This window comes from Dasypus novemcinctus, chromosome 11, assembly GCF_030445035.2.
Source record: "Dasypus novemcinctus isolate mDasNov1 chromosome 11, mDasNov1.1.hap2, whole genome shotgun sequence".
In the NCBI taxonomy this organism is placed as follows: Eukaryota; Metazoa; Chordata; class Mammalia; order Cingulata; family Dasypodidae; genus Dasypus; species Dasypus novemcinctus.
Window position 1 is genome coordinate 103,854,078 of NC_080683.1, and position 14,188 is coordinate 103,868,265.

Consider the following 14,188-nt stretch of genomic DNA (forward strand, 5'->3'; position numbering starts at 1 on the left):
CCCAAGGCTACAAGAAGGAAGATAGAGTCCTTGACTGCCCCGTCCCTTGCTGTTCCAGCTCCAGCTACTGTCTGAATATAACCATATGAGACACTCCAAGCTCGCTCTCCCTAAATTCCTGTCCCACAAAATCTGTGATGACAATAAAATGATTTGTTAGGCTGCACTGTCACTGGAAAACTCATTTTTTTTAGTGCCTTGACATTTAGCAAGGTGTTTTGTACATTATGGAAGGTCAATACATTGAATTGAATTGAATAATGGACGATCTCAAAATACAAGCAGTCATCTAAACGTCAGTGATGATTGTAAAGAACAAAATTACAGATGAATATGCTGCAAATATGGAATATATAGGTTAAATGTATACTGATCCCAGAGCATACCCTAAGTGTCAGGATTTGGACCATTTTTAGTGTTTCAATAAATTCCTTAGATGAGTCTGTTTCCTTTTGTCTATTATCCACAAAGGGCAGAAAAACTTCCAAATACTCATTTGCAAGCTCACCATATTATGGGTCCACCCCAGGGGTCAAATATGCTGAATTGCCAATTACAGTTAACTGAGGATTTTCATCATTCCAATTCAGATAAAGCAAGGTATTACTATAATTGATGAATTCCAAAGATAACCATCTATTCTCTTTATATTAATTTTACGTCATGTAGAGTGTGGCAAGGAGAAGAATTTGTCATGTAGAAACTGTCTTAACAACCTTAGCAAAAGGTAGCTCCTCAGAAAATAAAAAGTCCTAGGGCAGCAAGCAAACTGAAGAGGGACAAAAAGAAAAAGCCTATAAAGAAAGAAGACAGTCAAATTAGTTGTTGTGTTATAAAGAAAGTCAAACTGAATTTGACCTTAGACATCTGTTTGTGCTTGGCGGTGTTTTTCATTGGGGTGGAGGAAGGTAATTAAAATGCCATGTAGCTGCTTGCCTTGTGCGCATTTCTAAGCATAATTCAAGCTCCTATGAATCTGCCCTCTCACAGAAATAGCTGATTATAGAAATAGAACAAAACCTCTTTGATCCCTCTTGTGATACAACTAGGTCATGAGAAGCAGTATTCCAAATGTTATTCTCAGCTTTGGGTGACTCTTCATGGAAAGTCTGACTTGAGGATGTTTTGAAACGAACAATGATGGAAACCAAGGCAGAATATGAAGCAAAAGGCTTGTTTGGGTGAAAAACTCCAAATTTGCAGAGGTTACCTATTTATGCACTTGGCAGTAACATGATTATTTATGCTGAGCTTCCTTGTAATACGGGTTTTATCTAACGAACAGTGCTTAAACAGTACAATGATAAACATCAAGTATGTGTAAAAATGAATGAATTGTTTGTGCCAGGCAAAAATCCATAACGAACTGGATACTTATGAAAGTCAAAACAATGGGTGACATTCAGGAGTTTCTCATAAACTTTTACCTGCTTTTCTAGTTGCACTGCTATCTAAAATACATAAATATTCCTTTGTCTTCTAGACAAAGATTTTTTTTGAGCTTTTGGGATTAGGTGTGTCTTTGTCTAAAAGCAAGAACTTAATAAAAATATTTTGTGAAGAATCTAGGGTCTCTTTTATTAGGAAAAGGACATATAACAGTTTAGATTTTCTTTTGTCCTTACTAAGAAGAGGTGTTAAAACAAAAGGCACTAATGACTCATATAACAGTAAAGTTCAGTGTTCCGAAAGGCCTCAGGTGCACTCAGTCAAGGACCTGGCTCTGTTTTTCTGCAATTTTCTTGTTTTTCCTCTTCTTCTTGCCTCCCTCAGGCTTCCCTCGAGATTCCAAAAGGAATTTCCCTGCAAGGTAGGCTCCACGTGTTCCATTCACATCCTTCAGTCTGCTCACTGATTGAACTACCCCTGGACCAATCCCAGTGCCCTGGGGATTGGGTGGGTATTGGCTTGTACACAAACAGCAAGTGGGAGGGAACGCTCTGATTGGTGTTTGTGGGAGGAAGGGCGCCCGGCTTGCCACAGTAGCAAACAGTGCGGCAAGAAGTGATACCGCCTCTGCCCACTGGGCCTAGATAAGATGACCACGCCTGACTAGGCCTTTGCTGCTAGCGGCTGGCTGGCACCGCCCTCCCCCTATCTCCCGCCTAGCCCAACATCCGGCCAGCTCTCACTCCCCCTTTCCCCTCCCCTATTCCAAACCTCTCAGCCAGCCCTCTGCCTAGCAACCGCTTACAATCACCTATCAGGAAGCAGTACCCGCCCGCACCTATCAAATCCCTCCACGCAGTCCCTAACCCTATAAAGCTGTGTCCCTTTCCGCAATAAACCGGACTTGCGCACAAACCTGGTCCCCGCGGCTTTCTTCCTCCCCTTGCCGTGCGTCCTCCACTCCTGAGAGCCCCTCTAATGCTGTCTGCCGTAGCATCTAACGCCACTGCGGTCTAGTCTGACCCCTCCAAACCCCCCCGTCAGCATCGGGGTGCAAGCCGCCCCAGCCACAGGTGTTCACCAATTCAGGACCCATCCCTGGGCTGGGGTCAGTTCAACCCCACCCTAGCTACTGGCTGCTACACCATGGTGCATAGTGGCTCTTCTAAGGAAATTCTGAGTAATGTAAGGAAGAAGGAAAAAGGGACAACCGATACTGAGTAGACAATGTCAACTATGGGTAATTCCTATTACTTTTCATAGCAGCTCTTATATTTGATGGGCAAGTATAATTGTGAAGTAAGATTTTTGCTAGGAAAAAATTATTCTAAATTATGGTCCTAAATATACAGAAATAACCAATGAGTTTATCAGAAACAAGTCAAAGTATCAAACTGGCAAGGATTTCAACCCAGGCAAATGGTTGAATGCAGTGGTTCTGATTCATGTAGGAAATATTAATGGAATATGTACATATACCATACAAGGATCACTTAATTACTTTTCTACACCAACTCAACACTTTGGAACAATTTTTGCCTCTCAAACAAACTTCAAAACAATTACCTTGTATTTCCATTTTAAGGATTAACTGAAGAGACAACATAAATTGCAATAAATCCTAAAAGGGAAGAAATAATCAGGGCCGAAACTTTGGAGACAGTTGCATTTTTATTAACCTATTCAGTATCATCATGATAGAAATACACTCATATATGATTTCTGGTAACTTTAAAAGCATTATTAGAGATTTAAATAAATAACAAGTATGTGGTTTCTCTCAGGCTTTTAGAAATAACTTTTTTTTTATTTTCAAGAATAATCATTATTGCCTTTCTGAATCACTAGTGATGCAAGCACCCTAGATTGGGAACAATGAGAAAATAAAACAAAGGAAAATGTTTGATGCATATATATATATATACACACACACATCATAAAACTCTTATACTCTATTGCTATGAAATTAAAGTTCAGTTCTTCACTAACTCTCTCCTTAATAGTAAGACATACTCTTAGGGAGCAGGACCCTAACTTTTGACCCACCATTTAGTACCTACAGGAGCCTGAATGAGCCACCCTGAACTTCATCACATGACAGTGAGCAACTCAGCGCCAGACCTCGGGGCACAACCCCATCGAGTATGAAGAATTGAGCTTAAAAATTAATTTCTTGAGTATTCAGGTAGCTCATATCACTCACAACTTTTTCTCTCAGAAACCATAGCATGTATTTAAACATTAATGCAAAGCCTGGCACAGAATAGACACAGGACCAGCCAACCACGTAGCTGCCTTCCTGTCAGTCTTGAATACATCGAGAACCCACTTCCTTCATGCCTTTCACGCTTCCATCCTGCTCCCCACAACCATTCTGTCCCGATGATCATTTTTACTGAGACTTCATGTCCCACAAAGCAATAGCGGGTAAGATTTATATAATTAATGTTTGTAAGGGGCTTCTAGAGCCTAGCCTGAAAGATGCCTTTGAAGAGAAAAGGACTGTTGATACTATGGTGTCTTGGATTTTTTGTTCTTATCAAGACTGGTTCCATGAGATAAAGCGAAAGGACTGATAGATGGGACCACTTTTATTCAGCACATTGCAGGTGGCAAAGCCATGCTGCAGGACCCAGCAAAGAATGTGTCCCTGGGCAACATCAACTGCAGGAACATGTATTCTGTCAATCAGTAAGAAGGGAGTATGATGCTTCAGGGACCTGGCACAAAGTTAATTCCATTCTGCTTACACCAGGCTTTGTACTGGGAAAGCTCAAGGCACTTTGCAAGCATCATAATTGGTGAGGCTCAAAATGAAAGCCACACATTAAGGAAAATTGAGACATTACTTTTATTCTCCCATTAATCCAGGTGGGACTGCGATTTGGTACCACACACTCTTTCCTCCACAGAGACTACTTTTGTTGTCATTTATGGAAGGAAGGAAAAGGAAAACCGGTCTTCACTGAGCATATACAATAAACCAGTTATTGCCAGGAGGTTTCACATTTATCTTACTTGATATTTATAACCACCCAGTGAAGGATACTCTCCAGTTGAGGCAACTAAGGCTTGGAGAGGAAAACTAATATGGCTGAGATAACGTAGGCTACTAAGTGACAGAGACAAGCATTTACCCCAGATCTGCATGACCCCAAGGCCAAGCTCTTTCCACTATACAGAAAACTCTGGAAGAACAACAATGCCTATCTAATTGGTTATTTCTTTTCAGAACGTATCCTTACCTTTGCAAAGAACAGAAGAAGTATAATCGACTTTTCAAATACATGATTCATAGAACACGCATGAAGCGATCTCACCCAGGGTCAGCTCCCACTTCTCTACTCCTGAACTGTGGACTAGAACACACAGTTTAACATTTGGCTATTTACAGAAATGTTCAGTTTTAAAATAACACATGATTTACACCTACCCACTGCTACTCACACACACAGACCTCTACCTCCACCATCACCAGAGTCACTAACATCACTACCATGGGAGGACTTCCAAAAGTAAAGAAAAGCAATGGATTCAGCTGTGAAAACAGAGAAACTACCTGAAAACAAGAATGCCTTCTGATCACTTGTATCAGGAGCAGACTCAAGAAACTGACCCTGGGCTCAAAATTACCTTACCCTCATGTAGGCTGAAATTTCAAATGATACTTTCCTATAATATTGGAATTTTAAAAAAAGCAAACAGCAAATCAGAGGAATTCATAGACATCCTTTTCCTAAAATACACATTCCACTCAGAGGGCTAAGAGGTTACCTGACATTCACAATTTAAGGAGAATTAGTTCAGATTGTTTTCCTTCCCTAACCCCTGTGAAATCAATTTACTGAAGGAATGCCCATTTTTATTGGAGGAATGAAGGTGAAAGTAGCTAATTTTGAAGCATGGGGCAGCTTGAGAGGAGTGATTCAAGGGTCAGCGTACCATGCTGGGCTTGGAGTAGTGTGAAGCACGCGGTGCCACTCACCGGGGGAGACTGCATTTATAGAGGGCACGGTAAAAGACAACCACCCCAAGTGAAGAAATAAAGAAGACATATAGCCATGAGAAAGTAAAAATAGCCAAGAAGAATATGAAAAAATTTTCTAACATCAATAATAATTTTTAAAACTTAAAATTAATGCAATCGATACTATTTCATCTGTCAAGTTGGCAACTACCCAAATTACCTAGTGTTGGCAACCACTCAGGGTAATGAGTACTCCCAGGTATTGCTGGTGGGGATAAAAATGGGTCCAGCAGTTGGGAAAGTTAATTCAGCAGTAAATATCGAGTATTTAAAATGTGAATACTATTTGAGCTCCCGATTCCATTCATAGTAACTTAGATGAAAAAAAAGTTCCTTTAAAACATGTACACATTTTTACTTAATAAGCTTTGTTTCAGCAATGTTCATGACAGAAAAAGGGTAAATATTCAAATGTCCAACAATAAGAAATACTTAAGAAAATTTATGATATACCCATACCAAGGAATTCTATCAGGAAAAAATTATTAAAGTAATGGAGAAATGTTCATGAGACATTTTTAGTTTAAAACAGAAGACTACAGGGAAGCGGACATAGGTCAGTGGCTGAGCACCTGCTTCCCATATATGAGGTCCAATCTCTGGTAACTCCTAAACACACACACACACACACACACACACACATACACAGAAGGTTACAAAATAGTATAGGCAAAACTATCTCATGTTTTGTGAAAAGGGAAAAATATATAAGGATAGGATGGTCATCAATATTAATGGTGATTGTTTCTAATTTAAATATTATTGCTAACACAATTTATTAATCTTTCTGCAACAAACTTGTAATGATGCTATAATATAAAAACAATAGGAGATGGTTTTAATTTTAATAAAGAAACAAAAAGTCCTGGGAACTTTGCCCCTGCTCTCAGGACTCAGGATTAGGATATCCTCTGCTATAACAACTGTCTCTTCCTGCGCACCACACGTATTGCTAAGCACTTGACATGCATTAATTTATTTGATCCTTCCCCTATGTTAAGCATCATTAGCCCCACGGATGAGGTCCCTGTTTCAGAAAGAGTAAGTAGCTTGCTGGAGGTTTTGCAGGTGCGAGGGGGCTGGGCCAGGTGTCCCCAAACCTACCCCTCAGATGGTGCCCATTGCAGAATAGTCAGGCTTTTTGATGGCAGAAACAGAAAACTCTCCACCGTGTATGCTATGGGCTGAATTGTGTTTCCCCCAAAATATGCTGAAGTCCAAACCCCCAAGGCCTCAGAATGGGACCTTATTTGGAAATAGTCATTTTTAGATGGAATTAGTTCAGTTAAGATAAGTAGTGTGAGCCCGATCCAATACGACTGGTGTCCTTATAAGAATGGGAGAAGGGACACAGACAGATGAGAGCCAAAAGCCATGGGACGTCTGAAGAAGAGCACGTTGCAGAATGCCAAGACGCCAGAAGCCTGGAGAGAGGCGTGGAACAGCCTTCCCTACCTTGTCAGGGAACTTTGAGAAAACATGGCCCTCCTGTCACCTTGATTTCAGACTTCTAGTCCTTGCAACCGTGAGACAATACATTTCTGTTGTTTTCAGGGGCCTAATTTGTGGTACTTTGTTATGGCAGCCCTGTCAAACCAAGACAACGTATCCCATGGTTCCTATGGGAAAATGTGCTGGCATTCCAAGCAACACACTTATAAGCAAATTTTGGGAAACAAGTATTTCTCAAATTGTGAATCTCCTCTGCCTGTTTGTGCTGTGTGGGTGTCCACGCTTATACTTAGAGGTAATACTTTGTGTGGACGCTTTCCCTCAGTACCCACAAAATCTTGGGCAGATGCTGAACCTCTCCAGGTCTGTCTCTCCCAAGGATAATGACTATACCTATCTCAGAGAGTTCAGGTACCGATTAAATAAACTAGATTAAATAAACTAATTCGGTCAAGTCTCTGACAGTGTAGCAAGCACTCGATAAATTGTCGCTATTGCCACCACTACATTGTATTCTCTGGATGGTAAATTCCCCAAGGGCAGGAATTACTGGTTACCTTGCTTTTGAATTCCCCAGGATGCTTCTAGATGTTTGATCAATGGATTGAAGCTGGAAGTTAAAGTAATTTCTGATGGGAAGGTCTCAGTGCTGCAAGTTGTCCCCTCTGATTGGACAAAAGTCCTCCCTGGTTAACTTTCATTGACTAACAGGAGCCTTGTTTTTCTCTCATCTACACTATTGTGACTAGAAGAAATTCACTATTCTAAGGCTGCCTTGCACATTCTTACTAAACATCCCTGCAGTTTACTGGCTGAATATTCAGTATCTAAACGCAGACACTTTCATGTCAACAAGGCCTTTCAGAGAAGGATGTAACTTTCCACATCTAAAAATAGTTAAACGGGCATCTGACTTGTAAAATCCTGGAATGTTTATTTATGGCACCCTGTAGAAAGGTAACTGTGACCTATTTCTCTCTTTCAGCAAGAGAATAGCAGGAAAGAATCAGAGCGCAATCTCTCACTGAAAGTACTTAATCCAGATAAATCCTTGAGGAAGCTAGCAGTGTTCGTGTACTATGTCTTACTTTGACGTTAATGATGCTGAAACTCTCGCTTTAGAGGGTTCTCTTAATCACTGAGGGTATAATAATGTTCTGATTTTAATTATGACATGGCAGGTTTTATCACATATCTGTAAATATTGGTAAGCACATCCTGGAATTATTCTGTAAATATTCTACAGAGCAGGCAGTGAACAAGTTCTTTCATATAAATCCAGTTATATTAAATCCACCCAGGAAACCCAATTCAAAGCTGTAAGTTTCCTAAGGGCTGAGTTAACAGTCCTACTTGTAAATTCATTTAAAAGTCAAACTGAAGCCTTCACAGAACGATGGTCCAGTGAATAGTCCTGGAATTTCACTCTATTGCAATGTTTTCACTTCAGTTAGTAACAACTGAAACAAGGAAGAAGCTTGATTAGACGGAGCAAGCATACCTAATGAATTTTAGCTCTGACAAGTCACTCTGATCAAAACCCTCCAGTGGCTCTGAACTGACTTCCACACCCAGCTGGCACATAAACTCCTCCATGATGTGGCTACAGTCGAATTCATTTTCCCAAAACAACTCCTTCTTCCCTCCTGTTTCCCTCCTGACCCTTCACTCCAGCTGAGGCTCACCTGCCTTACCTTAAGAATGACTTGCCTTCTTCAGCCTGTGTGTCTAAAAACGATTCTTCCCAAGAATCATTTAAGATTGTAGCTATTCTGTACATCCTTCAACATCCTGCTCAAATGCCTCTTTCCCCCTTAGTCCCATGGTAGCATCAAAGAATAGCTAAGGGGTTAGACACCCTTTCCCATAATGTTTAACAGCAATCCCCCACAAAGATATCCCAAAAATAGGGTATCTGTTATATAAATACAGCTTGAAAACAAAAAATCCATGGGCCACCTTCAGTCCTCCCAACAAGATCACTGCCCCTAATCCTATACAAAACTTTTGAAGCCATCACTCGTGAAATCTCCCTTTAAAATGGAATCTTCTCTCTCCTCGTGCCCATGTGCAGTTACCCCTTTCCTTTGGGTTTTCCTGCAACCCATCTTACATAATAGTTGCTTGCATTCTGACTACCGTCTTCTTTTCTCTATTTTCTGAGAGCAGGAATGGAGTCTTGTTCACCATGTAATCACTCACACTGCCTAGAAGGGAGCATTGCTTAGAGTAGGTGTTCAGTACTTAGTGGCCTGGAAATGAGAATGATCAAATGAAGGGAGGCACAGTCTGAAAAATCAGGCCATGATTAATGAAAGTTAGTTCTATTACTTTCACGTGTACACACTAACAGTTCTGTCACTGATCTCTGTCCATAAACTCTTTGGTTTCATTTTTAGATCACTTTTCCCACTGTCCCGTTTCTTTAGTTCTCACTGTGATGTTCCTCGTATGACTTCTCAAACTACATTCTTGAAGGGGAGAAAGTGCTTCATGGTTAGAATAAAAGCATGGGCCACCTTTTTCCAATTCACACTCCAAAATAATTTATGGTTAGAACTTCTCAATTCTAAATTTTACTCAAATCTTTGTAATCTAAACTAGATACTATGCACATGGATATAGAGTTTGTGCCAGGACGATATGATTTTCAGGTGTTCCACTTAAACACAGATCCACTCTCCCAACCCTTTAACACAATCTTACAACTATTGCACCAAGTGGTTCAAAATACTACAGTCTGCTTCTAAGGGTCTTTATTTTTAAAACTGCATAAAGAAACTGCTTTCAGTTGCAGAAGATAGAATAGGCAAGACATATATATGTCAACACCTAAAAGTAAACTGAATTTCCATGAATACAATTTTCAAAACTAGAGAAAACACATGCAAAACATGGGAAATTTGTAAATTCCATTTTGTAAATGGTAGTTTAATTACAAAATACAACATTTTCTTCTCTGGCCTATTATATGATTTGAACTACTGGCCTGTGTCTTTTATATACCAACAGTCAAGTCATGTCTTTATAAAAGTTTTAACTATGTTGTGATTTTTATATCTATCTAAATGTAGATTATTTATTCTGGTCTTCTAATTCCTATTTACATCTTGGTCTTCTATTTTCAGGCTTTATTAATGTTCCTATGGAGACTGTCCTTCTAGTAAAATCCTGATTACCAGTCCTAACAAGTAAAAACTGCAGTACTGCGAGTTTTGATTCCTGATTTGATGATGACCTCCTATTCTCAGATTAAAAGTGCTATGGCAGTATGTGGCATGCCTTTTTTTTTTTTTTTACGTGTTCAAGGCATAGCACACTGCCCTTCTCCACACTGCAGCTAAGCATGGCTGCTTTCAGTTCAGCAGCATAACATTTGCTTTCAGAGAGATAACAATGCCCTGCTGAACGCTGCAATTCTTTAACAAACTGTTATTTTCTTTAAACTGCTCATTTCCTAAAAATGGAATGAGATAAAAATCTATCCCTAAAATTTCTTAGTCTATTGCATCTAATACATAACATTAAGTTATTTTGAAGGCTAAAGCCAGAAAAAAACAAATTTCTGTACTTTGCCTTTCAACTAACATGTACGGAGAATTAGTCAAATTCTTATCTGCTAGAACCAAATCAGCCCTACGAAAAAGGAATTTGTTTTTTATGTGTTTCTTGGAAAATATGTACTTCAATAGGTTTGCAGAGCATGAAGGTTCATAAATAGCCTATATTTTCCCAACAGCAAATCTAAAGTTAGCAACTTTATTTCAAGCCTCATTGGTTTTTTTTTTCCCTCCCAGAAGCCATGTATCAAATTAAAAAATAAACAGATAAGAGCATAAATGTTCACACATCTAATAAATTTACATGATCACAGCAATTAATTTAAGTCTTAAAATTTCTCACAGTTCTTGATATTTCAGAAACATGTAGAGCAGTTCTCTTTTCTTTCACTTTCATCAAGGATTGCCAGCCAACCAGACCCAAGAATCTTTGAGTTTTAAAAATTTCTGAAACTGAAAAGAGACCTTCTTACAAAGAATCCACATTTTTAGAACATTTTAAGGCACAAACCTATTATCCAATGTCATTAATCTCAGGAGTTTAGATGATTTATTCAGCTGTAGTACTACAAAGAGATACACAATTTTCTTCATTTATGCAGTGTGAATATTATTTTTTTCATGTTATAATTAGTATATATATAAATACTTGGGGGAGAACTTCAGACAAATAAATAATTGTTTTAAATAACTGAAGTAAATAAAAGCAAAAGTCTGTGAACTAGGTCATCATGCCATCATGCAGTTCTTTCAGAATTCAGTGACGACGTAATTTTCGGTTTTGGGTGCTTTGGTTTGGTTTTTGGTTTGTTTCTTTTTTTCAAAAAACAATATGCTTCCTCCTTTCTGATTATAAAAATTAGAAGTTTTTCTGTTTCTTTTTCTGTCTTGGCTGCCAGGAAGCTCAGGATTGAATTAAGGACACAGTCACAGTAAGTTTTCCTCATATTTAAGCATATTATTTGCATCTTTTCATGGTCCTTTAATTCATGGTTGCTTATTTCTATTTTATCATTCCAATGTATCTGTCTTACATAAATGAAAAGAAGTAGGGAGTTAATTAACCTCAAAGAGAAATTTATTTAAAACCCTTTATCGTGCACCCATGATGTGTTGGGCACAATTCTAGAGGACTGAAAGATGGTTAATTAGATGTTAATTTTTATGAGACAAGTGATTAGTTCACTGTGAACTTAAGAGGGTGAAAATCTGCCAATCAAGCCAAATTTTAAAAAATGGAAATTCAAAAGAGCTGCCTTTAAAGAAAAGCCTACCAACAATTAAATCTTCACAAACTGTAGGTTAACATAACTTGTGTTCTTTTTTGTTTATTGGCGTATGGAAGACTATTTGATTAGACAATGCACTTCTCAGGGATGCTGCAATAAAACCAGTTCATCCTTGACATGTGCTAAGCATTAATAATACCATGAAATAGAAGTGTTTGAATAAATTGCTCCTTGACAGCAGAGATCAATTCAAACTTTCTAACTTCCAGAAAAGGGAGCTTTGTGTCTTACATTTCCTACCTTGGAGCCTCTGATGCAACAAAAAAGTAGCCCCATACCCAGGCAAGCAAGAAATAGAATGTACTTGTGGGGCTGACCAGGCAAGAATACTTGTTAACTGCTAAAGCAACTCCTTTTCATAGATGACTTCAAGGTTGGTGGGCCTAAATTCATCCTTGCTTTCAGCATTTGTCACGCAGTGACCCTAAGGTGGCCTGCCTGCTGCCAGCCTGATGTTGGGAAAGGTATTGAAATTTACAAGGATCTTGCCCTTGGCCTCCACTCCCTAGTCACGGCATTCTCACACTTTCTAAGACTTGCCAGCTCACAATAGCCGACAATAGTTGGGGAAGACAGCCCAACCAGACTGTCCACAGATGCGCACGTGCTTGTCACCTGCCTCAGCAATTGCAAAGAGGCTAGCTCTTCTCTGGGCAACCTGCTGGTCCTCCCTCACTTTGCAGAAGAAAGCTGTGTAAATAACCATAATATTTCAGGCTGGACAAAATATTAGCCATCTCAACTTGAAATACATGCACTTAGGCTTGTCAGGCTGACAGAAAGGTCTTTAAATAACAGAGCCACCCTATTTAACTAAGAAATTAAGTTAAGACGTTTTTAAAGTAGGGTCATGCCTTGGTGACTTTCTAAAGGAATCCAAACAGCGGAGTGGCCGGACCTTTTTTTTGAAGTAATTGTAAGCAGCATCTCAAAGGATTCGGAGAATTAACAAATAGCAAAGTGTGACATTTGAGCTGGAAAACCCAGAGGGCCCTACTGGAGAAAAGAAACAGACCAAGAAGAATTTGAAAAAAATAAAATTAAAAAAAACGTTCTTTTCAAAGATGGTGCAAAATCAATTCGTAGAATTACAGCAAAAGTATCACTTCACTGGTTTGCGCAAAACTAAAAATTTGTGGGGAAAGATAAGATGAGGGCAAGATCACCACCTTCAATACAGATGCAAAAACTGCACATTTACTTCTTTTTAACCTGGGGGAGGAGAGGTTGGAAGAGGGATCAGGACCATCTATTAATTAAGTCTTGAGAAAACCGGTCCTAAAGTCTTCAGCTCTCGGAATCTCACCCATCTATTCAGCGAGTTAAATCACACAAACCCGAAAAACCGGCGAGATGACCGGGTTCGGGAAGGCGGCCCTATCTTCCCTCCTCCTTGCCCTTAGATCCGCCGTCCTGGGCTTTCTTCCTTCATGGCATTTCGTTTCTCGGCAAGTCCCTAGCATCTTTCAGTCTAATTATCTCATTGTACAAATCTTTCAAGAAGAGAGAAAAGGAAAGAACCGCGGGCCACTCTGCACGCGGACTTCTTTTCTCCCGCCCCGACTCCGCAGAAGCCTTCCACCAACTTTCGCTGAAAAGGATATCGCAGAGGGGCGGTGAGGCTTGAAATCCCGCGATTCTCGTTCTCTAGCTTTTCTTTCTCCCCATCGACACCGCCCACCCCACCCCCGCCTCACCCCCACCCGCACCCTCAGACAATCGATGACCACTTTCAAGTAAGCAGGGGCGTTTTATAGCGCTTCCTGCTTTCGTTTCTCGTTCTGCCCCGAGATGCAATTTCAGCTGCAGACAGTCAAGGCGTCTAAACGGGATGGACAAACGGGATATTTGAGAATAAAACACCTCATTGAAAAATCTCGTGCTCCTAATTGCAATTAAGTAATTAAGCTTAAGTGAACATACTGTTTTGCTAGTTCTCCGAAGGCCGAGCTCTTTTGCCATGGGCATTCGTGTTTTTTTAAAACGAATTTATATAGCGCTTACTATGTACCAGGTGTTGTTCTAAACGCTTTTAAAATAGGACCCTTTTAGCTTAAATATATATATATATTTGAATGCTGTCCGAGGTCCGTGAGTGCTCGTCGGACATCCCTGCTCTAAAAACTTCTATGAGAGAATATAGGGGTTAAGTCTTCAAAGACAAATATGGAAAAACTGTAACCAGTTGCGACTTCATTGCCATTTCCCTTTCTGCAATTTTTTTTTTGTGATCTTTCTAATTAAACACACTAGTATATAAAAAAGGAACCCACCCCCCCACCCCCAACGAGCCAGTTTCGCCTCAGGCGTTTGGATGCGCACGCTAATTTGCTCGCGTGGCTAACATTCAATTGCACCTACAGGCATTCGCTTCCAGAACTACGCGCAGCCCTCACCGGAGTTGGCGAAGGTCGAGCTCGCGCCGGGCCAGCCCCGCACGCATCCGGCTTGCTATCCGCAGCGCTGCGGGG

General features: G+C 39.9%; 1 long non-coding RNA gene across 2 annotated transcripts in view; it reads right to left on the reverse strand.

Moving 5' to 3' along the window:
- Nucleotides 1-14,188, reverse strand: part of LOC139440017 (uncharacterized) — a 179,233-nt gene that overhangs the window by 135,060 nt on the left and 29,985 nt on the right. The gene's annotated exons all lie outside the window — the stretch shown is intronic.